At 46.7% G+C, this 25,620-nt stretch overlaps 1 pseudogene; it reads right to left on the minus strand.

Moving 5' to 3' along the window:
• Positions 1-1,512: 1,512 nt before the first annotated feature.
• LOC147190296 (uncharacterized) overlaps positions 1,513-25,620 on the minus strand; it is a 110,538-nt pseudogene continuing 86,430 nt past the window's right edge.

A 25,620-nucleotide genomic window follows, 5' to 3' on the forward strand; every position in this document is an offset into this window, starting at 1 on the left:
ATAAAGCAAAACTGACATATACCCAGATATTATTCATTTGTCATAGGTAGTGCAGAGAGTATTGGTATTGGGGGGGGGGGGGGGCATGACAAAGCATTAATGCTGAGGGCACCAAAATGGCTGGCTTAGAACAACACTGAAGGACAATGGAACAGACAAAAACAGTTTTTTTCAGATTTGTCCACAGGAGATGGTTGTCTGGCTGAAGAATACAAAATGCAAGTGGATGAAAGTGTGAAACTTGTGGAAATGACCAAGGCGACGTGATCCGCGCGCCATGATGAGGCCTCTGAAAGAGGAGCTAACAAACCTGAAGCTCTGAGGTATTTTCAATCCTGTGGACTGTGGCACAGACTGGATCAGAAGAAGTCCAGGGGTTTTCCAGGAAGCGGTAAGGACACAAGACAATTAAACGGAACCCAGAAAAGTTCAAACTGAGAAAAAGTGAGTGAATATTAAGTTATATTTTATTTTTCAAAAAGCATGATATGAAAAAAGCAATGACACTGACATTTGTAATATTTTATTCATGGACCAAATGATACAGGATAGAGACACTAATATTTATATCAAATAAACACAAATTACCATTTTGTGGACAGATTAAATTTAAATTGGTTCGTTGCTCATTAAAAAAACCCTCCCAACTGGCCTTTCAATTCTGAGCACCTCCAAAGGTGATTGACAGCAAGTAGGGAGAAATGAGCACATGAAGCAAAATTGAAGACAGAATACATTTTCAACGATTCAAGGACTGTTAAATTTTGAGGAGGGAAAACCCCCCAAGAACTAATACAAATGATCAAACCTCTCACAACAAACTACATTTAAAAACCACAACCAAATGAAAACTAACTCCCATGAAGATTCCAAAAGTATTATAACCCTAATGAAAATTATAGATTTTCTAATTCATTCCAAAAAAAACCCCCAAACCTTTTCAATGAACTCAAGGAAAAGAAAACTTCAGCATCTAAGTCAGAAGGTACATAAAATACAATCAGCCTTGGCGTATACAAACCTGAAACATGCTCAGGTGAGAAGTGAAAATTCAATAATGACCGTTTGTCACATCATCACACTTGTGATTCTTAATCTGATACTTCCACGAGAATCTTTGGCCACAAACTGAGCAGGCAAAAGGTTTCTCACCAGTGTGTGTTGTTGTGTGTATTTTTAAGCTTCCCTTCTCAGAAAATTTTTGGCCACAAACTGCGCAGGCAAACGGTTTCTCACCAGTGTGGGTTCTTGTGTGTATTTTTAAGCTTCCCTTCTTGGAAAATCTTTGGCCACAAGATGTGCAGGCAAAAGTTTCTCACCAGTGTGTGTTTTTGTGTGTATTCTTAAGCTTTCCTTCTCAGAAAATCGTTGGCCACAAACTGCGCAGGCAAAATGTTTCTCACCAGTGTGGGTTCTTGTGTGACATTTTTAAGCTTCCCTTATGAGAGAATCTTTGGCCACAAACTGTGCAGGCAAAAGGTTTCTCACCGGTGTGTGTTCTTGTGTGTATTTTTAAGCTTCCCTTACGAGAGAATCTTTGGCCACAAACTGCGCAGGCAAAAGGTTTCTCACCAGTGTGTGTTCTTGTGTGTGTTGTTAAGCTTCCCTTATGTGAGAATCTTTCGCCACAAACTGCGCAGGCAAAAGGTTTCTCACCAGTGTGTGTTCTTGTGTGTATTTTTAAGCTTCCCTTCTCAGAAAATCTTTTGCCACAAACTGTGCAGGCAAAAGGTTTCTCACCAGTGTGGGTTCTTGTGTGACATTTTAAGTTTCTCTTATGAGAGAATCTTTGGCCACAAACTGCGCAGGCAAAAGGTTTCTCACCATTGTGGGTTCTTTTGTGATCATGTAAGCTTTCTTTATGAGAGAATCTTTGGCCACACACTGTGCAGGCAAAAGGTTTCTCACCAGTGTGGGTTCTTGTGTGACATTTTAAGTTTCCCTTACGAGAGAATCTTTGGCCACAAACTGCGCAGGCAAAATGTTTCTCACCAGAGTGGCTTCTTTTGTGACCTGTTATGGTTCCCTTACAAGAGAATTTCCAGCCACAGTCTGAACAGGTGAACGGTTTCTCACCAGGGTGTGTTCTGATGTGTCTTTTACAAGCATACATGTTCCCACAGTGAGAACATTCCCAGGGTTTGTTGTCTGTGTTACATGTCAGATCACCTTCAGACTCATCTTCATCCTCCTCCTCATCATCATCATCTGCATTTGATGACGTGTTGTCACTGTCTGATCGTGGAGCTAAGAGGCCATCTGCTTTTGATTCTTCCTGGTGGTTTCCAACACCTTTTGTTGTCATGTGTTGACATGAGCTGCTGCTTGGAGCCTCTCTGTCCGCCTCATTTATACTCTTCATAAGGACACTAGTAAATGGCACCTTGCAGATAACCTCCTCCTCCTCCTCCTCTTCTTCTTTGATGTCAGGGGGCTCATCCACCTCCACTTTCGTGCAGCGGTGCTGTAGCTCCTGCTCTTTAATATATTGGGCCTGCTGCTCCACTTCCTCTTTCAAGTGGGAGATCTCTTTTTTCTCCTCTTCCTTTTTCATGTGATAAGGCTCTGCATCCAGCCGCTCAGGACAAACATCTTCGCTGATGTCTGAAAGACACAAGAAGACAAGCACGTGTGGAATTATACACACACACACACACACACAAGCACACCCTGATGAACTACATTTAAAAAAAGGCATGGCAAGGCACAGAGAATGTTGGAGGCGGGGGAGGGAGAGGTTGCAAATGCTTTGAAACTGCTTGGTGTAAACATTGCCAGAGAACGTTATTTACTCCCAAATGGTGCCTCCTGATGAAGAACCAGACAAGATCAAAAACCTGTTGAATGCATGGGAGATAATGAATCAATACGAATTGTGTAAGCATGACATCCTTTTTAAGCTGCATTTTGACAATTTTGACATGTGATTTTAATGAAAGTATGTGCACGATGTCTATCAGCGATTTGAGGGAAGATTACGGGTTAAAGCGCCAAAGATAAACCGAAAAGTACCGAATGAAAATAGAACAGCTATGATGGTGTGATTGGACGCCTGACTGCACAGCAGTGGAAATTTCTGATCAGCCAGAAAGTGAAAGAAGCCGCCTCACCCTTTGAAGGGAAAAACAGCTGTGAACAGAAAAAACATCATTTGCATAAACCGGACCAGCTGTAGCCTTTTCGGGGCTATAAAAACCGCAGTCCGGGGGCGCGCGGGCGGACGAGCCAGGGCGAAACCCTGATCCCCCCGGACAAACAATTTCCGGTACCAGACGAAAATAGGATTACCAAGATGACTCCTTATCGAGAAATTCAATATTACAATCAACTGGCAGAACTTGAATACAGGTCTTGGGGTGGCTTTTCACTAATACTCTGTTTAATTCCAACTACCCTTAGTTAGCTGTTGTGTCTGTAAGGAGACATAGACAATATACCTTATTTTCACGACCATTCGGCGCACCGTATTGTTGGGCGCAGTCTCAGTAAGGGGTGCTATTTCTGTATTTGACACATACACAAAACGCACTGTATTATTGGGCGCAGCCAGGCATGGTAAAACATACGCCAGCTTAAACATACGGCATGCATGCACGCACGCTAAAAACACGTTTTTAAAAAGGCAACGGAAGCAAAACTGAGTTTGGTTGTACTTTATTTTGCCATTTTACAATGTACTCACGCGACTGGTACCCGCTAGGGGCGTGCCTTTAGCGTCCTCTTACGCGCCCACCCTTCACTCATTGGCGACTGGTACCTGCTAGGGACGTGCCTTTAGCGTCCTCTTACACGCCCACCCTTCACTCATTGGCGGACTTCCGCATGCCTCTTGTCACTCACTCCACCTTTTCTCAATATAAACAGCGTGTCGGCCAGAGGTGCTCTCAGTCAGGCTTTGGAACTCGGCGCATACACTCGACGCCCCGCATTGTAAGGCGTCCTGTCCATTTTGGAGAAAATGTAAGACTTTTAATGGCGCCTTATAGTCGTGAAAATACGGTACTACTCTTGCGTGTTGGAAGAAACGAGCCAACCGTATGTATTAAATGTCTCTCACCCAAAATTTTTGTCCGGATAATGTAAAAATAGGAAGTATAGAAATGGTACGAAAATATTATTATAAAAATTTATTAGTTAAATCACGGGACGTTTAAGATGATCAATCCTGACTCCCTCAATGATGATAGACAGGTGCTTATTTCATTTTTATTCTTAGAATCATTTTTATTCATTTATTTGTTTTTAATCTTTTTTACCTTACTCTCCTTTTATTCTCATGATAATCACTCTTTGTTGTGACATAATTCTCATTTGATTTCAAGTCGAAAAATATCATTTGAACAATGTTTTTCTTGTTGACGATAGTATTCCGTGTCTTACAATGGTTGATGAATGCATGTTTCACTATAATTGTCATATTAATAAATGTGTCAAAATTCATCATATCGTCTAACGCAGTTGTTTTTATGATTTAATTCATATCACCATTCAACCTTCGTCGAATCAAAGGTTGTGTGCTCGCGAACAACGGGCCGCGTGATCCGTGATGAATAGTTAATTAAAATAGTTTACTCCAGCGTAACGAATAAAAGAAACAAATCTGAACGATCTCGACCGGGATTGTGAAATCAATACTAGGTCTGTACCAATTGCTACAGAAGTAAAAAATCGAAAGAGAGCCATCGTTAAAGCGAAGCGGTCACTTATTGACTTCCGGGGTGAGAGGACGCTGGCGTGTATGTCGCCGCTTCTCACTCCAAACTTTTCCAAAACTTTTCAGATATTTCTTCTGATTTTTCTTTTGCCCTTCTGTTTTTGGACTGTTTGGACTGTGATTGATGTAACAAATCATAGCTTCACCCGATCAATCAAACCCCAAATCGTAACTTAGTCCACGGGCTAACGCCGGTAGCTTAAATTTACCGGCTGTCACCGCACCGGCCTTTCTCCCTCGTCATGGGGCGGCACAACTTCGCCGCCTTTGGGTTATTTCTGATACTTCTGACGTTCTGCCATCATCCAGTGACAGGACTACTCCACTATTCTGTCGCGGATCTTCTCCGGATCCGGAGGATTGCACCGGAGCCTCCACCGCCGGAACTGCACCATCATCCTGACATCGCTCGCCTGCCTCGACGTCGCTACATTCACCGCGGGTCGCGTAGACATGTTGACTACAAAAATCCTGGCTCAATCAACTCGACCTGGTCCACTTCTCGACGTCCTCCCAGAAACCGCGGCCGCAACACCAACTACTATGCAGTAGCCCGCCTGGCTAGGTCGGCTAACAGCACTGCCGCCATCAAACATGACACCTCCGCTGTCAACTTTGGACTGCTGAACATCCGCTCACTTACGAACAAGGGTCACCTCATTCAAGACGTCCTCGCCGAACGCAAACTTGACTTCCTCGTTTTAACAGAAACCTGGCAACAAACAAACGACTTCGCTGCTCTGAATGACTCCACTCCTCCCGGCTTTGTTTACATCTGCCGTCCCCGTGGCAACGGCCGTGGAGGAGGCCTCGCGGTAATCCACCGCGAGAAGTGGAAAGTCTTACCAGTCTCCGTTCCTGCATCAAGCTCTTTTGAATGCATGGTGTTTAAACTCCCTGGACCCACGCCAACCATCATTGCCACAGTTTATCGCCCCCCGAAGCCACATAGCGATTTCATCAATGAATTTTCCAGTTTAATCACACACTTATCCACTCTCTCGCCAAATTTAATTTTGCTGGGAGATTTTAATATTCACATGGACAACCCCGACCTGCCACTCACAAGAGACTTCACATCCTACCTGGAGAGCCTCGCGATACACTGTCTTACTGACTTCCCCACCCACATCAAAGGCCACACATTGGACTTGGTTTGCTGCTCTGGCTTCTCCCCCTCCAAGCCCACTGCTGATGTTTTTCCTGAAACCGATCATTTCCTCCTCACTTTTAACATCGTACTCCGTCTCTCTACAATCAAAACCTCCCGCCTCATTTCTTTTCGTAATACCAAAAATATCAACATTGACACCTTCTGCTCCATTATCGACCGTTCCCCGCCCCCAGACGCCCTTTCAAACCCGGATGACCTCACCGCTCACTACAATGCCTGCCTCACAAATATTCTAAATTCTCTCGCCCCCCTGAAGACCAGGACTGCTTCATTCTCTACATCTGCCCCCTGCTTTACACCCGCTCTTAGATCATTGAAATCAAAAAACCGCCAACTTGAGCGACTCTATAAGAAAACCGGTCTCACCATCCATAAGGACATGTACACTACCCATATCACTAAATACAAGGACCAAATTGCACAAACCAAATCCAGCTACTACTCCGGCCTCATCCTCTCCAACGAAGGAAATTCAAGAACTCTCTTCTCCGTCATGAACAAAATCCTCCGGCCACCAAACTCTCTCCCCCTCCACCTGTACTCCACAGCAACCTGCAACTCCATAATGGAACACTTCAATCACAAAATCCTTAAGATCCATCACCAACTCCATCAAAACCTGCCTGCTCCCCCCCCCCCCCCCATCTGAACCTTCTTCTCCTTGTCATTTCTTCTCCAGCTTTGTTCCACCAACGACTGCTGAATTATCCAACCTCATACTCAAATCCAAGCCCACCACTTGCCAGCTTGATCCCCTCCCTTCATCCCTTGTTAAATCCTGCCTTCCTTCTGTGCTTCCTCTCATATCTGCTATTATCCACTCCTCACTCTCTTCTGGTATTGTCCAATCACTCCTCAAAACTGCTGCTATCACCCCCACACTGAAAAAACATGGCTCTGACCCCAACAACTTTGATAACCTCCGCCCCATCTCCAACCTTCCATTTATCTCGAAAATCCTTGAAAAAACTGTTGCTGCTCAACTCCACTCCCACCTGTCCCTTCACTCTCTCTATGAACCCTTTCAGTCCGGTTTCCGCCCCCGCCACAGCACAGAGACTGCCCTAATCCATATTGTAAATGATCTCCTCATAGCATCTGATTCCGGTTTAGTCTCCATCCTCATCCTCTTAGACTTGAGCGCTGCCTTTGACACAATCTCTCACCCTATCCTCCTCAATAGACTCTCCTCCATTGGTCTCTCCCACACTCCCCTCAGTTGGTTCCACTCCTACCTCACTGGCCGCACTCAGTTTGTCCAGCTCAAATCCTTCACCTCAAAGCCCTCCCCAGTCACCACAGGTGTACCACAGGGATCTGTCCTAGGTCCCCTTCTCTTCATCATCTACCTCCTGCCTCTTGGCCATATCCTCCGCAAATTTAATATCCACTTTCACTGCTTTGCTGATGACACCCAGCTCTACCTCTCCTGCAAGCCAAACTCCATACTCCCACCCCCCTCCCTCACCTCTTGCCTCTCCGAACTCAAAACATGCTTCACAACAAACTTTCTTAAATTAAATACTAATAAAACTGAAGTCCTCCTTCTTGGCACCAAATCCACTTTATCCAAAGTAAACAGCTTTTCCTTCAACATTGACAGCTCCCTAGTGTCCCCCTCCCCCCAGGTTAAGAGTCTGGGTGTCATCCTGGATAGCATGCTCACCTTCCACTCACATATCAACACCATCACCCGCACTGCTTATTTCCACCTCCGCAATATTACCAGACTTCGCCCTTCCCTCACCCCCCGCACCACTGCTATTCTTGTCCACAGTCTTGTCACATCCCGCCTTGATTACTGCAACTCTCTCCTCTTCGGCCTACCTCAAAAGTCCCTTCATAAAATCCAGCTGGTTCAAAACGCCTCTGCTCGCATCATCACAAAAACATCTTCCCAGCAGCACATCACCCCCGTTCTCCAACAGCTTCACTGGCTCCCTGTTCAACATCGCATCAATTACAAACTGCTTCTATATACATATATGGCCATCCACAACCTGGCCCCTCCTTACCTATCCGACCTTCTCCAGGTGCATATCCCCTCTCGCTCCCTCAGATCCTCGTCCTCCCTCCGCCTGTCAGTGCCCCCTGCCCGACTGAGCACCATGGGAGCCAGAGCCTTCAGTCACGCTGCTCCAAAGCTCTGGAACAACCTACCTCCGGACCTCCAAAACTGCACACCTCTTTCCACTTTCAAGTCCCGTCTAAAAACACACCTGTTCAGGATTGCCTACAACAGCTCTTCCATTTCCTATGTTTTTATGATTTTATGATTTTATGTCCTGTTTTTATATATTATCTCGTTTACTAATTTTTACATTGTATTTTCTTATTGTCTGTACAGTGTCCTTGGGTGGCATGAAAGGCGCTTTTAAATAAAATGCATTATTATTATTATATTATTATTATTATTAACCTCTAATTCTCTGTTACTTATTAGAGTTAAAATAAGCAAAGGCAGATTCGGGTTGGCTTCGTGAAATCAAAGGCGGTCAGGAACCTAGCCTCATCTCTTTCGGAATGGACTCGCAAGAAATAAAGAACCCCCGTCTTCCCAGCCGTCCCGCGTTACCGCGAGGAGGGGATGAGCTGTAAACGGGGGTTCGGGCCCGTTAGTAAGGGGAGTCGATCAGGACTGTTCCCCGATTCGGTCCTGCGGATAACAAATTCTGACATAGTTTAAACTCAACATGCAAATAGATAAATGATGGCTTCAAGAACCATGAGGAAAAGAGCACCCAATGGGAGATAGCTAACGTGTCCGTCAAATCAACGCCCCTTCCCAGAAAAAAATAAAATAGTTTCCAAAAAGTAAGAACGCAGTCTTCAAGTTCAGGAAAGACAACTGGGAGAAAAGAAATAAAAAGTCAATTTGGCTCTCTTCAATGCTTTTGACAGAATACAATACATGCTGATTGATATCGCGCCTTCACAACAGCTGCAGCTGTAACAAAGCCCTTAACAAAACAGTTAACATAAAGTAAGATAATAAACACAACACAACACATAAAACACGGACAGTCGTGCAATGCTAACCACTTTTCCCTCACACGCTTTGTTGTTGAAAGCAGTTTGAGATGAAAGAGGAAAGAATCAAAGTGTCCTTTCACCATTGGATCAGAGACATCGCGTAAAATGGTTAATAATGACAGGAAGAAAAGCAGGTCGTGACCGATAAAGAACTAGTAATGACCAAACCTGCTCTGCTTGAGCCAAATCGAGATCGAGACTTGTTGAAAACAGCCCCGCTGTCCTCTTTTGCCCTACAAAGTTGCTCCTCGGATTCCGCCCTTCCTCTTGTGCATTTTTAGGGAAAAATCACAACACTTTACATTCACACATTTGTTTTGCGATGCAGTGGCTAGCAAGCGAGGCCAAGTAAGTTGAGCTAAGTAAGCTAAACTCGGCCCCGAAGCTTGAGATATTGATGGTACAGTCCAATAAAGCAACGATGGCCGTCTTGTAGTGATGGCTCCCGCAACACCGATGCGTGGACGCACGGGTCGAGCTCACAGAGCAATCCCTGCGTCGGTGCGTGTACTGCTTCAGGACGATCACGACTCAGTCCAGCGGGCGTCGACGGCGCAAAAGCCCGCCAAACTGTGTTTCTAAGGAAGTGCATCGAGCGATGCGATGCCGCCTGCCAAAGCAAGCCAGACCTCACCCTCGCTCGAACAAAAATACTGCATATATCTGGGCAAAAAGGAAAACATACAGGTTTATCAGAAAAACGTGTCCGTCTGACTTCGAGCGTCGTGTCGGCCAGGCTAGCTTAGCTGTTGTCGTGGTTCAAAGCTTCTTTGATATGTGACGTAGTTTGCGTCGGCGCTGATTGGTTGAACCAGGTGAGTATGTCCTCGCGCTCACCCGCGCACAGCAGAGAGCAGCTGACTATCGACTGCTGAGGCGCGCTTCATTCGAGTGGCATTGCTACAGTCCGCGCGTATTATGGAGCAGCTCCCGGAGAAACGCAAATTGTCCGCCGTGTACAGCCATTTTGATCTCCTTTTGGAGAATAAAGTATTTCTTCAAATCTCCTTGTCTCACCAAGTGCCTCTCGGATTTTGGACATGTCTTATTCCATCCTAATTGAAATTGAAATGAATTTCAAGGTAACTCTGAGTTCACTATTCACATATTTTATTGCAGGTGAAATGTCGAATTTACCATACAGAAATATCATATACCAACAAAAGCACCTCTGCAACTACATCTGGCATGTTACTCACCATTGTTAGTTAGTTTTTTTGGAAACTGTTCAAAATGCCAATGTTGTTAGGTTTGGTTTTTTAGATGACCTGTGGTAACATTTGGATGATGAGGTAGGGAGACTGCGAAGAAGTGCAACAGCAGATGCGATACACATGCGATCCACAGCAGGGGAAATAGCATGCAAGAAACGCAACAGACTGAAATTCAAAACACTGGAGCAATTTTTTTTCTGAGTAAAAATTTGTGAAGACAAAGCCCACAAGCATCCTCATTTACATAATTTTCACATTATTCAAACATATTGAATAATACAATATGAATGCATAGGTGTGAATGATATTGTATACTCTTCATTTTCAAATAAGTCAGTTCAGTATGTCAAGTGGGTTGTGAAGTCTGTATTCTGTTCATATTTAGTCTGTACTCTGCACATATTTAGCCATGCTTTATAACTTTCCCATGCCCGCAGTGCATCTTGCCGTACTTGTAACAATCCTCACCTCGAATTGGAATACTCCCTGCTGAAGACGCACAAACTTTGGAATGCGCCAAGCTGAGAATCGGTTTAGGAGAAACGAAGGTTGTGATCTCACACCTTGCGTCCCGGTAACGCCCTTCTGATGATATAAAAATGATGTGATTCTCTTCCTGCTTCGTACTCGTGATCATCGCAGCCATTGTCTGTAACCGCGGGTCCCCGGAATATTCTGTCATTAAAAGCTTTGAATCGATGAAACTGTTCATCGATTCCAGCCTTTATTTGAAGAACCAACATTCACCTCGTCCGAAATTCAACGAATACACGGGGAAGAGGAGGCCACTCTTCCCCCAATAGTTGCCTTCAGGGATTTTGAAAGTCCAGCAGGTGTCAGTGGTCAGCGACACAGTATCAACAGAGTGTGTCATTGTGTCAACATGCTTCATGACGCCTGCCATGTCTTTTTTTAATATTGTCATCAGTGTGTGTGTGTGGGCGCGCGCGCATGTTTTCACGATCTGACAGTGGAGCTCAGAGGCCATCTGCTTTTGGTTCTTGCTGGTGGTTTCCGACACCTCTCTGTCCGCCTCATTTGCACTCTTCAGGAGGACACCAGTAATGGCCACGATCCGATCCTGGGCAATCGGCCCCCGTCAGGGACTTGCCCCCCCTCCCGGGTCCCACACCCGGCACGAATCCCGTTGGTGTCTTGCAAGGTTCCCCGCCAACATTTCCTTCCCACACCTCCCGCAAGCCACCCTTCTCCCTCCGCGACCCCCATTCGCCCTTCGTTTCCCCCCAGCCCCCCCTCCACACGCCCCACCCGCTCCCTCCCTTCTCCCTCCTCCCTTCTCCCCCTCATTCTCTCCGTCCACTCTTTCACAGCCTCTCACGTGTCTGGCATAGTTTGCTTTCGTCACCCACCTTTCACACCCTCCGCACTGTCTCCTTTCTCCCTTCTCCTCATACGCCCCTCCCGTGCAACTCCTTTCGTGACTTATTTTATTCCCTTTCGACCCAAACCTCCTCCCACACCTCCCACACTCAAACTCCACCTGTTCCTCGTTCCTGCGGTGTATGCGTTTTTCGTGCATGGTTAGACCAGCTCTACTCCTGCATACTTTTCCGCACCCCTCATACCTACATACCAACCCATCATTCACTCTCCTAACATTCCTTCCCAGTCTCTCCTCGTTCCTACCCACCTCATATCTGTGACCCTTCTGATTTTCCCATTTATACAGGTGATCCATTCGCTCGCTCACTCTCCGCTTCCATCCTTCCCTATCACTCGTCAATCTTTCCACCTCCGTCCAGTCCATTCCTGCATTCCTCATCACTCTCTTCCAATACAACACCGTCTTCCTTTTGTGCCCCATCTTCTTCCCTCTTCCTTCCAATTCCTCCCACCATCCCAATACCATAGCTTTTGTTAGTCTTTCATTCCCCATACGCATCACATGTCCGATTCTCTGCAACACTCTCCTCTCAATTTTCCATTCAACGGATTTTACTCCCAACATTTTCCTCACATCATACATATTCACTCCCCTTTCTTGCATTTGCCTCAGTGGTTCTCCATTTCTATCACTCCACACATACCTATAGCACCTATCCATCCACTTCTGTAGTTTCCCCCCATCCCTCTTCAACCACGTTCTTACCTGACAGTCATACAACAAGCTGCTCTCCACACACGCCTCCACTACTCTCCCTTGCCACCGCTTTGATAGTCGTGTCCCTTTCAGCCACCCTTTCACACTCCCCCATAGCTGTCCCGCCCTTTTGATCCTGTTCTTCACGTCTATCTGAGTCCCAATCCAGCTTCCTAACACTCTAATCTCCTCCCCCTCTTGCGTTCCAAACTCCAGCACCTCCTCCTTCTCCTCATTGTTCCTCTCTTCCCACTGCGTCATCACCCTTTTCACCCTCCTTACACTCTCGTGTATCTCTCCTTTCGTTCCCACTATAGTAGTGTCATCTGCAAACAAGGCGCTCGATACCCGCACTTCTTTTGTTTCCGAGCTCCCTCTCTCCCAGCCATGTTCCCCTGCGAACGACCCTCCTGGTATCCACCTCCACACCACCATTTTCTCCTCCCTGCCATCTCGGTTCCTCGCCGCCAGTGCCTGCCTCATCACCGCCTGATGGTAGATATTAAAGAGGATCGGCGATGTAGAGCATCCTTCTCGCAGCCCTCTTGCTGGCATCCATCCTCCACTCACTCCCTCCCTTCCCCTCACCTTGTACTCTGTCGTCTCATGCAGGTCCATAATGGTATCCAGACATTTGCCCTTTAGCCCATACCGTTCCAGCAACAACCACAACGCTGGTTTACTCACTCTCGGATACGCCTTTTTCAGATCTAACAGTCTTGCACATGGCCAGTCGTCATCCTTCACATCCTTCACCCCTTCCTGAGTCACTCTTCTCTTACAATCTTTTACATCCTCCTGTATGCGTACCATCATCTGCGTCACATCTGCTGTGGACCTCCCTTTCCTAAAGCCCGCTTGGTTTTCATCAAGGAGCCTCAGGTGTTCGGCCCACCAACTCAGTCTCTTCGCTAACACTCTTCCTAACACCCTGCTGCACATACTCAGCAGGCACACTCCCCTGTAGTTGTTTCTGTCATTCCTGTCCCCCTTCTTATGTAACGGTACCATCAGTCCCACTTTTACACTTCTATCCCACTGGTCCGCCCTCTGCTCAAACATCTCCCTCACTATCTTAATCCCCCTTCCTAACACTTCCTCACACGCATTCCGTAAATATCCTATTCTCACCCCATCCTCTCCCGGTGCCGACTCTCGTATCTCCCACATAGCCTCCATGATTTCCTCCCTATCTGGCACCTCATTCATGATCTTATTTGCTTCGCTCGCCCTACAATCGTCCCTGAGATCTACGGCTCCTCGAACCGCCTCCTCAATCACTCTTGGTTCTTCCTCGTACCTCTCTCTCGACACACTTTCAAAATGCTCCCTAAACTCATTTGCCGTCACAGTCGTGCTCCGAGCGGCCGGTCTATCCCTCTTTCCTATCTTCCTCAAACATTTGTACATTTCGCCAATCCTCCCTCTAGAACATGCTTCCTGACAGTCCTCAATCACTCCTTCCCACCAGTCTCTTTCCAGCCTCCTCAGCAACTTCTTCGATTCCTTTCGCGCTTCCTTCACTTCCGCTTTTAGTCTGGTGAGCTCTTCTTCCATCTCCCCCACTCCTCTCCCTCCTCCCCTCACTCTTAGCCTTCTCCTCGCATTCAGTGTCTCCATTATCTTATTCCTTCTGTCTACCCTCTCCCATACCCTCTTCTTTATCTCTTCTATCTCCTCCTCTCTCCCTACCGTCCACGGGTTGGATATTTCTCTTCTCTCCCTTCCACATACCTCCACTGCTGTTTCCACCATTATTTTCGCCAGCTCCGTCCACCCGCCCTCCTTTACCAGTCCTTCCTTATTCAACTCCCCCAATTTCTCTCTTGTCCTCTTCTCATATTCTCTTTTCTTCTCCTCCACTTTCAACCCCTCCCACTTCGCTTGCACCACTCTCCTCTGGATCCTCTCTTCTGTCCTCCATCTCTTCCACTTCCCATTCACCTGCATACACACCGGCCTGTGATCTGACAGTTCATACTCACTCATAGTCCACATCCTTTTCACCATGCGGTGTCTCTCATTCCCTTTCACCAGAAATCCATCCAACTCATACCATTTTCCACTCGCCATGTGTCGCCACGTCCCCCTCCTTCTAAACCTCCTATAGCTATTCACATATGCCAGATCGTGCTCCTGGCACCATTCTATTAGGCCCCTTCCGGCTTCATTCATCCTCCCCAACCCATGCCCCCCACACACTCCTCCTATCTTCACATTCGTTCCCACACTTGCATTGAAGTCTCCTCCAATCACCAGTCTTTCACTCCCTCCCATCGCCACCTGACTCCCCATATCTCGTTGGCATCTCTCCATTTCTCGTTCATCCGTTCCCCAGCTCGGTTGGTAGCCTGAGCCCTCCCAGCACCACCGCCACCACTCTCTCTCCCAGCCACTTCTGTTGTCCTTCCTCTATCCACATCCTCAATGCCGTTCCCCTCAACATCACTCCGGCTTTCCTCCCATGAACAAGCGCTACCTGTTCCTCCTCCTCACCCAACCACACCACCCCAGCTTCTTCTGCCTTTAATTCCGTCATCAGTACCACTTCCCATTTTTCCTTGTTGACTCTTTCTGCCACTCTCCTCAACCTCTTTCTAAATGTCTCTCTCACACTCAGTCGCCTCACATTCCATGTGACTATCACTCGTTCTTCATTCTTACCCCGAACTTCCAGTCTATTGCCCCTTTCCCGTCCCACCCTTCCCTTCCTCCTGTCTCCCCTCCTTTCATTCCTCTCCCTTCTTTTATCGTCCCTGCTCCTCGCTCCCCTCTTCCTGCCAGGGCCTGGATGGGGGTGAATCCCCACCAGTCTGTCTTTCACCCATCCTCCCACATGTCTTTCGTCCATCCCGCCCTGCTTACGCTTCCTTCTCACCATCCCCATCTCACCCCCTGGGGAACCTTTTTCCCCCCTCGTCGCACCACGTGCGGGTCCTGAAAGGGCCCTCGCCTGACTTTTGTTTAAGGAGGGTTGTGGGGCGGCTACTCCCACTTCCCTCCGTTCCGGCGGGGCGAGCATCGGGTGTCTCTCCTTCCGGTGAGGTCCCTTCTCCTTCCCCGTCAGCTGGTAGGTCTTTAACCGCAGCAGGGGCTCGAGACCCCCGGCGTTCCCCCTCGCGCCACGTGGAGGCATCCCACCAAGCGAGGGAAATGTCAGATCACCATCAGACTCTTCATCCTCATCATCATCATTTGATGATGTTTTCTCACTATCTTTCGTGCAAGGGTGATCTGGCTCCTCCTCTCTTTTAATGTATCGAACCTGCTGTTCTTCCTCTTTGCTCTCCTCTTCTTCTTTCAAGTGAAAGGGCTCTGCATCTAGCCGCTCAGGACAAGCATCTTCGCCGATATCTGCAAGACACTTAAAGACACAAACACCCATGGAATTCTGGTTTGTAATTCCAATGAAGGTTACTCAGAGAGCTCGATTAGTTCAGATTACAAATCAAAATGTGACATGACCAGCATCACATATTCGTCGTGGATTTTTCTTTATTTATTTTTATCCATGGTGGTGGTTTATTAATTTTTTTTATCCTTGGGTATTTGTGAAAAAGACTTGCACAGAGCGTGCCATTGCACATTTTTGAGTGGTGGGTAAGTCCAGAGCGCAAATTCTACTGCGTGATTTTCACCTTTCGTGGAGCATTTCTGAACCGCGAAAAAAAGCGATTACTATACATTGATCCCTCGCTATTTCGCGCTTCAATTATCACGGCTTCCGTACATCACATTTTAAATATTTTTCCAAAGTACTGTATTTACAAAAAAAATGCCGAACAATTCAGAGGTTTTGTCCATGCCTGTACTGTTCGGCAACGGGCACTGCCTCAAGGCGCACGATTGGTTTCCGGTGTGATGTCGACCAATGACAGCAAGAGTGGATTTATCCTGTGAGCTGATTGGCTGTGTATCTTTGCATCCCCGCGCAGCGTCACGTGACGAGACACTTTGGAAGCCTTGTGTGTGTCACATCATGCTGTTGATTCTCTGGCATACTGTCTCTTTTATTTGCTTCGTGCGCGGCGAACAGAGAGAGAAAGAGTGAGAAAGTGTGAGAAAGAGGGGTGAGAGAGAGAGAGAGAGAATGAGAGAGAGAGAGAGAGAGAGACAGAGAGAGTGTGCGACCATTGCACTTCAAGGGAACATTGGTGCTGTTGCATCTCCGGTAAACGTAAATCTAAATGAAAGATACCTTTCATTGTTTTGCCTCGAATTGGAAATTTCGCTTATCTCGAAGCGGAAGGCAATTTCCTCGCTGCTGCTTCCTGCCGGTATGGAAGAGGACTACATGGTTACTCTTCCAGGCGATCGACCGCACAGGCATACATCTTAGATAATTTCCCACGGCACACCTGACAATTGCCACGGAACATGGTTTGAAAAACACTGAATTAGACATTCATAATAAAGACCCAATGAGGAGAGGACACACTGGTTTCTGGTACCAATCACTCAAAGGGGGAAACGAGGAGAAGCGTGAGGTTTCATTTCTCTGTCCGTCACCCCAATGATCTCCCCGTTCGCCCCCTAATGTACTTTTCAATGGGAATCTAATACAGGGGTGTATCCAACCTAAAGGGTGAGGGCTGTTGAAGACAAACTGAGTGAAAATTACGTACATGTGTGCAATCATGACAAAACACCAAGTTGCAGCTGGCGTTGGCAGCTCCATCCAGTGATGTGTTCCTCGAGCTGGTCCTTGGCCTCGAGGACCGAAGGGCGGTCCTTGGTCCTCGGCCTTGGAGACAAGTCCTTGGTCCTTGGCCTCGGAAATCAAGTCCTTGGCCTTGGGTTGCCAGTCCTCGGACACAACGAGGGATTAAAGCCTCTAATCCTTCGTCCACAGGTATAAAGTGGGCCAGAGGACCGCAAAAATTAAAAAGAAATCAAACACAATCCATCCAGGGAAACCCACGTTGAAGACTTTCTCTGGTGCTTTAAGAGGGGCGGGGCTGCCATTGACAGTCAGTACAACGTGTAAAGAGCGGCATCACAGTTAGTTTCAATCACGGTTCCGTTCGCGATCGGCAGTTTAAATCGCGTGTAAAGCCTTTCTGTAACAGTGCTGTCTTCTATTTAGTTATTTTTGCACAGTCGTCACGTTTGTGCGGTCGCACTAGAATGTGAGTTTGAACCAAGTAATTTGCGTTACAGCTGGAGTCAATAATGTCAGCACTTCACTTCCGGGTTTGGCCGTTGGGATTTGGAGTCCTTTTGCTCGATTCCAGTTGTGTTTGCTGAATGCTTTCTGATGTTTGGAATAATGAATATTGATAATACATCGTTTAAAATCATGGTTGATGTAATTATTTATTATTATTGTGAAGTTGAAGATATTAATTAATGTAATATTAGTGGGAATAATAGTCGTACTCAGAGAATGTTGAGAGATTCAGCCATCTCGTTATTCTGCGTCCGCGTCCGAGACGCATAATTTTCCCACGGGACGCACAGTTCCAAATAATGTGCGTTTTTGGGACGCAAGGAAATTTCTCAGTCAAAACAAATAAACAAACCAAAAAAAACTACGGCAAGCCTGGGGATTTCACTGTAACAATCGTTACCGGGAGCGTGTCGTTTCAGTGGCGTCATTTTAACGGTACCGAAAAATAGTTTAACCATAAAAGTCATCGCACACAAGTTGACTGTGTGATCAACGCAATTTCACTGTGCCTGTTTTTCGTTTTGTTTTGTTTTCAGTGTTGGCGGGGGGGGGGGGGGGGGGTGCAACAGATAACGTTATGTGCGCATGCGGGTTGCTATTATAGTCCGCAAACTGAGGAATCGCGCGGATGAAAGTTTGAGATGGCGGCAAAAAAAAACTCACAAAGGTCTACTAATTACGACATTTAAGAAATGGGAATGCCAGTCTGATTTTTCGTATGAATCGTCCAAAGGGCGTATCACTAAACTCACCTGTGATGAACTGTATGCACAGAACGCGAGAGCAAGATACGACGCGAGGCACGATTACGAGGCAAGTTGGTCATTAGATTTGTAGGCTAATCGCTGTGAAAAATATTATGAAACAGTATTGGTTATTCTATAATTTACTGGTTGTAGCATGGTAACTTTATGAATAAAACCTTCGTCACAAGGTGTAGTAATGCTAATGTTAACTGTTGGTAGAACTAATGATGACGTGTGTTAAATTCTTTCGTCAAATTGATCGTAGATTACACATGCATCGTTTTGGGAAGAGGATGTCAAGCCACATCAATACTTACCTGTATTAATGATTACCAGTCAATTAATCTTTGCAGTGTGAGATTGGAAAAAGTACTCTGATGATGCCACATGAGTACACCAGTTTTTGATCCATTTATTTTTTGGAATAAACCTGGAGTACACAGCTGCTGATATAATGTTCATTGTTAATGCATCGTTTTCAAACATTGACCCTTGAAACATTATAATTTTGAGTTTCGGAATTCTTGATTATGAATATCAGTCAAAATAGAAAAATGGGTTCCCATGATGAACGTTTACGGAACCCAACATTTGTTATCGTGGTTTCCCATTGGGTAATCCGACGGAACCAAAAAACGGTTACCATGAATTTCCGAAATTCTCAGGCCTGCTCCTGAATTATTTACATTTTTTCAGCATTTGTTTATCATTGTATGTATATGTTGTTGTTTGTGTTATTATCATATGCAATTGAATAAGTAGACCCTTTCAGAATTCGAAATTTGGGACTCTCTCAATGCATAATGGGACTCGGACTTTTCTGATCAGCGAGTCCCTGGGACTCGCTGCCGGTAAACTGTAAAATTATCACTGAGAGATTAGCGCTTTTTCTGCAGTCAGTGATTGACTTTTATGCAAAGTCATTTCTCAACTTGTGTTCTGTGCCATGTCATGCCTGTTGAGTGTTGATTTACTTCATATTAAGAAACTACTGCACTAAAACATTCATTCATAAATGTATATCATATGATTTTTTTTTTCTCAGTATAAATAACACGTACCCTGACTGTTCTACTCTTTGAATAAAAACAGTTCATTCAAGCGTTTAGGGAGTGCAAAGGGTTATGATGGAGGGGTGTTGCAAATCATGAGGACCTGCCAAGTGGTATGATAGCATTGTTTTATACATGTCCTTGGCTCGGCCTCAATTTCAAAATCAGTCCTTGGCCTCGGAGGCAAGTCCTTGGTCCGTGGCCTTGGACTCGGAAAATTTTCCAAGTCCTTGGCCTTGGCCTCGGGTTGCCAGTCCTTGGACACAACACTGGCTCCATCCACGTCCGATCTTGCTCTTGTTTTGTTGAAATACTTATCTCTTTCCAACCACTTTGTTGCAAAGGGGGTTATGTCACTCAACTATGACATGGTGCATTTAGAATTCTTGATTGTAAATGTGAACATATCTTTATTAAAAGCATAATTATGTCTTTATTAAAAGCATAAGTGTTCTTCATTGCAGGTATAATCAATTTATAATTGCAGGCATCAGCGTTCTTCATTGCAAGCATAATCGATTTATGATTAATCATATGCAAATGTATGATAACTAAAAACAATCAACCGAACACCAAGCAAAAGCTCCTTCGTGGGTTTTCACTTATCGCGGCAAGGGCCCGGTCCTCATGAAGATATCCTTTATTTGTCCCACACTGGGGAAATTTACAGTCTACAGCAGCAAAATTGGGGGGTAGAAAGAAGAAAAACAAACTGTTTGCATGCACAAAAATAAATGTTTCAGGATAAGTGAAATATAAATATTCAATATAAATATAGATATATAATATAAATATAGATCTAGATATATAAAAGCATATTTGCAACTGTTATAAGGTGGCTGTGCAATTTACAATTGTTACTGGTTTTCACATATTTTATTTTTTATTCCGCAGCCTGAAAGCAGTCGCGGGTGTGACAATTAATTAATTAATTAATTAAATGTAAGTAAAATTAATTAAATTAAAGTAAAAGTAATTAAATTTAAAAAGTAATGAATTAACCGCGAGAAGTGGGTTATAACAGTGTCTATGTACACACTCTTACACAAAGGTGTTTGTTCTGGACAATCGTGACAAGCACAGAAGTCCAATAACAAAACACCACTCGAGTTCTGATCGGGGGGCCATTCCTCCCAATCACGCCCTTCCAGGTCTCACTGTCATTGCCCACGTGAGCATTGAAGTCCCCCAACAGAACAAGGGAGTCCCCAGCTGGCGTACTCTCCAGCACACCCTCCAAAGACTCCAAAAAAGGTGAGTACGCTGAACTGCTGTTGGGTGCGTATGCACAAACAAACAACAGTCAGGACCCGTCCCCCCCACCCACCCGAAGGCGGAGGGAGAAAACCCTCTCGTCGACCAGTGTGAACCCCAATGTACAGGCGCTGAGCCGGGGGGCAAAGAGTATGCCCACACGTGCATTTTGACATTAACCGTTATTGTTTTTCACTCATTTGTGTTTGCAAGCCTGCTGAAGCTATAGCTAGCACAAGTTTGCGGGGAATTCTGGTATAAAATAGAAAGTACTTTTAGCATCATCACACAGGTAGTTCATCTGTTGTCGGCATGTTCGCCTGGGACGGTCCTTCTGGAATGGTGAGTCAGTCACCAAAATCGCTTCGCGGACAACTGGCTGGTAAATCAAAAGGGAGTCCTTGATTGATGACAGTGCTGAACAACGCTAGCCAGGAACAACCCTTTTGCGCGTCTTTTACATTAATGGCCAAAAGACGTTTTTCTGTACACAGGTACAGTAATCCCTCGCTATAACGCGGTTCACCTTCCGCGGCTTCACTGTTTCACATATTTTGTTGTGCAGTTTTTTAAATGCTTTTTTTGAAACAGTGAATTGTGTTCTGCATCCTGATTGGCTAAGGGGCTGACTGATGTGAACAGCCTCCGCACCTCGTCTCTGTATAGCTTGCCAAATTTGCCTTTGCAAATTTTTGGTCTTTGGTTTCATTATATCAGTGGCAAATGCTGGTCTTTTCAGGAGGGGAAGCTTAATTTCGGCCGATATCAGAAAATGTGTCAGTTTATTGATACGTGAATTCTACTCTCTGTTCCTTTTCAAAAAAATGAAAAGGATGCCTTCACCATAAGATCGGTGATTGGCTCATTTCGCTGTCAATCAAAAAGAGATTCAGCCTCAGACAGATCATCCAATCATCATGCAGAAAAGCTCTTCCGCCCACTGTCCATAGACTCCCAGAGACACTGAGCGTCCAATGGGCGGGACAAAACCAGCATTTATCCAATGATTCGTCTCGTTTCAATGCATTGGGACAACCTACACTGAACTCTCGAGACGCCCAGCGTCCACGCTGGAGACGCTCAGCGTCCACATACTTTAAAGCAAGTGAAGCTGTGGGAATGAATGAGAAGAGAGTTGCGTCGTAATAATGGACATACACACATATGTGCTTCCCTTGCAGTCTGAGAGCAATCACCTCTGCATTGTATACATCAGGGGTGGCCAACCAGTCAGAGATGAATAGCCAATTTTTTTACTGTGTTACTGCAAAGAGCCACATCATACCTTTCGTCACGCGCGCACACACACACACACACACACACACACACACACACACACACACACTTTTTAGGCCAAAGATCGACTTTTAAAGCGACCAACTTCTCACGAACGACCCGATCGCGCACGTGCAAACACACACACACACACACACACGCTCGCACTCACGCGGGTGCCCACCAGTCGGAACGGGCCGAAAATAAATAAAAGCTCAAGATACAAACAAACAAATCTTTTTTTTTCCCCACCCATTTCCTCCTCTCACCGATCGCGGTCCATTTGGGACCAGTTCGCTGGCTCTTGGCCGATTGCGTTCGACGTATTGGGCACCATTGCTTTAAAAACAGAGGTAATTCGCCAACTCGCTTAGCACTGCGTGCCGTCGTTTGTGCATGAGCTGTGATGTAGTCATCTGATTGGTTGCCCTCTATGTCAATCAAGTAACGGGATTGATGATTGGCTGACGTAGTACATTCTGTGCCTCGATGGGATCACCACCTTATCGTGGTGAGGCACTTTGCGCGTCTCCGTGACCCCTAGAGCTATGTCGGCAGGAGTCCCGCACTCCTGGCAGGGTCACCCAAGCCGAACAGGTCGAAGGGTAGAGGCCAGACAAAGAGTGATCCCAAACCGGCACCTGGGGGCAGGCACAGGCGGAGTCCAACAGACCGGACTACCGGCAGCCCCCTGCAACTCTTGCCAGGAGAAGGTCATCATGGGTACCCTCATGCCACCGGAAACCACCTGGCAGGAGTGAAGATGGTGGGAGTGAGGACTGCGCGCCCACACCCTCACCTTAATCCGAACCTCTGCGCAAGCTTCTTGCCCCAACCCCACACCCAATCCCCCACCCTGCATCCCCCTAATCCCCCAAAGTCCTGTGGCGATGTGGAATGGCGGTGGGCACAGGCCAAGGATGTGGCTGGGAGTGCCTAGCCAAACCATGCACACAGGCGGCAATGGAGTGATGGTCGTTGACACTGCGGGATGGAGCAGCGCATCTCTTCGGCAGCTTCCATTGTGACTGAGCAGCTCCACACTGCTCACCCCTGAGATGGGGAGGGACCTAGAAAAAATGGTCTAAAAATTGTCTGCTCTCCACACTCCGGACGGTAAACCGCAATCGTCGGAGCATCCCCCTTGCGGTCGAAAGGATAATAAACGAAATAGAAAAAATCTATGCATAGCTTCGTGGAACGTCCGCACACTGCTGGACCTGGCTGAAACTCCTGACAGGCCCCACCGGAGGACAGCACTTGTGGCCACAGAGCTCGCGAGGTATAACATCGATATCGCAGCTCTCAGCGAGACCAGGATACATGGAGAGGACTCCCTGACAGAAGTTGGTGCAGGGTATACCTTCTTCTGGAAAGGGGTCCCTGAAGGCACTCGTCGAAACCATGGAGTTGGCTTTGCTGTGAAGTCCCAACTGCTGAAGCGCATCCCAGAATCCCCCACCGGCATCAATGAAAGGCTGATGACATGGCGCATTCCCCTGGCAAAGGGACGCTTCGCCACACTCATCAGTGCCTACGCACCTACTCTGAATGCCGAGCAGAATATAAAGGAGGATTTCTACAGAACTCTGGACACCATCCTGCAGCAAACACCGGCTATCGACAAGCTCATAGTCATGGGAGATTTCAATGCTAGGGTGGGCACGGAACACCTGGTATGGAGTAAAGTTATTGGCCAGCATGGAGTGGGAAAAATGAACAACAACGGCCTTCGGCTCCTCTCCCTCTGTGCAGAACATCAGTTGGTCATCACTAACACCATTTTCCAAATGAAGAACAGGTTTAAGACCACCTGGCAGCATCCCCGCTCCAAACACTGGCATCTCCTGGACTATGTGATTGTCCGTCAAAAGGACATACGGGATGTCCTCATCACCCGTGTCATGCGCGGAGCTGAGTGTTGGACTGACCATCTCATGGTCAGATCCAAACTCCTCATGAGCATTCAACCCCGTCATCCAAGGACAGCTCCCAACAAAAGGCTCAACTGTGCAGCATTGAACAACCCCACCACCAGAGCCAACCTCCGGCGACTCCTTGCTGAAAACCTTGACAAGATCCCGGAGGAATCAAGTGACTGGCCAGCTCTGCACCAGGCTATCCAGAGCACAGCTTCGGAGGTGCTTGGCCAGTCAAGGAGACGCCACCAGGATTGGTTTGACTGCAACTCAACCGAGATACATACACTTCTGAAAGCAAAGCATGAGGCCCATAAAGCTCTCCTGTCCTGCCCTACATCTCTCACCCGTAAAGCCACCTTTTCTGCAGTTAGAACAGTGACCCAGCGAGCACTCCGTATCATGGAGGACACCTGGTGGGTGCAGAAGGCAAATGAGATCCAAAATCTGGCAGACTGTAACAACACCCAGGGCTTCTACAATGCCATCAAAGCACTGTATGGTCCCAAGAAGCGGGCAATTGCTCCAGTCCGACCAGCTGATGGCTCTGCACTCCTCAAGGACCACCATGAGATCCTTGCCCGTTGGGCAAACCACTTTGAACATCTTCTCAACCATACCAACCCTGTCAATCCACACATTCTGGACAATCTTCCAGACCTGCCAACAATCATGAGCCTCGACGCCCCACCATCCTATTCTGAAACCCAGCAAGCCATTGCGGGCCTAAAGAACAACAAAAGCGCTGGACCTGATGGCATCCCTGCAGAGGTTTTCAAACACGGAGGTTATCTCCTCACGCGCCGACTGCACCTCCTGATTCAAAACATCTGGGAACATGGGACCGTCCCGCAGGATTGGAAGGATGCTAACATCGTTGTTATCTATAAGCAGAAAGGGGACAGAGCAGCCTGTGGGAATAGCCGAGGAATCTCTCTCCTCTCCACCGCAGGAAAGATCTTGGCCAAAATCATGCTCAGCAGGCTAGTCGAGCACATCTCAGAAGGTGTGCTTCCAGAAACCCAGTGTGGCTACCGGAAGACTAGATCCACCACTGACATGATCTTTGTTTTAAGACAGCTAATGGAGAAAAGCAGAGAACATCAAAAGGACCTGTACATAGCCTTCATCGATCTCAGCAAAGCCTTTGACACCATTAACCGTGAGTTGCTCTGGAAACATCTCTCCAAACTTGGGGTCCCACCCAAGTTTCTCAGCATCCTCCAGCAGCTGCATGATGGGATGCAAGCCAGAGTGCTCATCGGAGGACTCCAGTCAGAGCTCTTCAAGGTGAAAGTCGGGGTGAAGCAGGGCTGTGTCTTGGCTCCAGTGCTTTTTAACATCCTCCTCTCTGCCACCACGTGCCTCTTCCACCGTGGCATGGGACATGAAGACGGTGTCCATATGGAATACCGCCTAGACGGAAGCCTCTTCAACATCAGACGGCTCCAGGCTCACACAAAGACAAAAATCTGTCAGATCTGTGAGCTTCAGTATGCTGATGACTGCACTATATTAGCTCACAGTTCAAACTCTATGCAGCACGCCCTCGACACCATTTCCAATCTGTACCAATCCTTTGGTCTTCAGATCAACATTAAAAAAATTGAGGTCATGTTCCAACTCGCTACCCCAACCTCCACATCCCCCAGCTTTCACATTAATGGCACTCCACTAAACGTAGTGGACCATTTCACCTACCTTGGCTCCACTTTATCTTCAAACTGTTCCCTTGACACTGAAGTCCACACCCGTATTAATAAAGCATCATCATCCTTTGGTCGCCTACGCAGCAGGGTCTTTGAAAACCGAAACCTGAAGACCTGTACCAAGATTGCTGTGTACAACGCAGTGTGTCTCTCCACTCTGCTCTACGGGTCAGAGTCATGGACTCCATATCGCCGGCACATTACTACCTTGGAAGCCTTCCACATCCGCTGCCTGCAAAAGATCCTTGGCCTGTCCTGG

The sequence above is a fragment of the Hippocampus guttulatus genome, chromosome 19, assembly GCF_054856545.1.
Source record: "Hippocampus guttulatus isolate MCC_2025c chromosome 19, RoL_Hgut_1.0, whole genome shotgun sequence".
NCBI classification, from domain to species: domain Eukaryota; kingdom Metazoa; phylum Chordata; class Actinopteri; order Syngnathiformes; family Syngnathidae; genus Hippocampus; species Hippocampus guttulatus.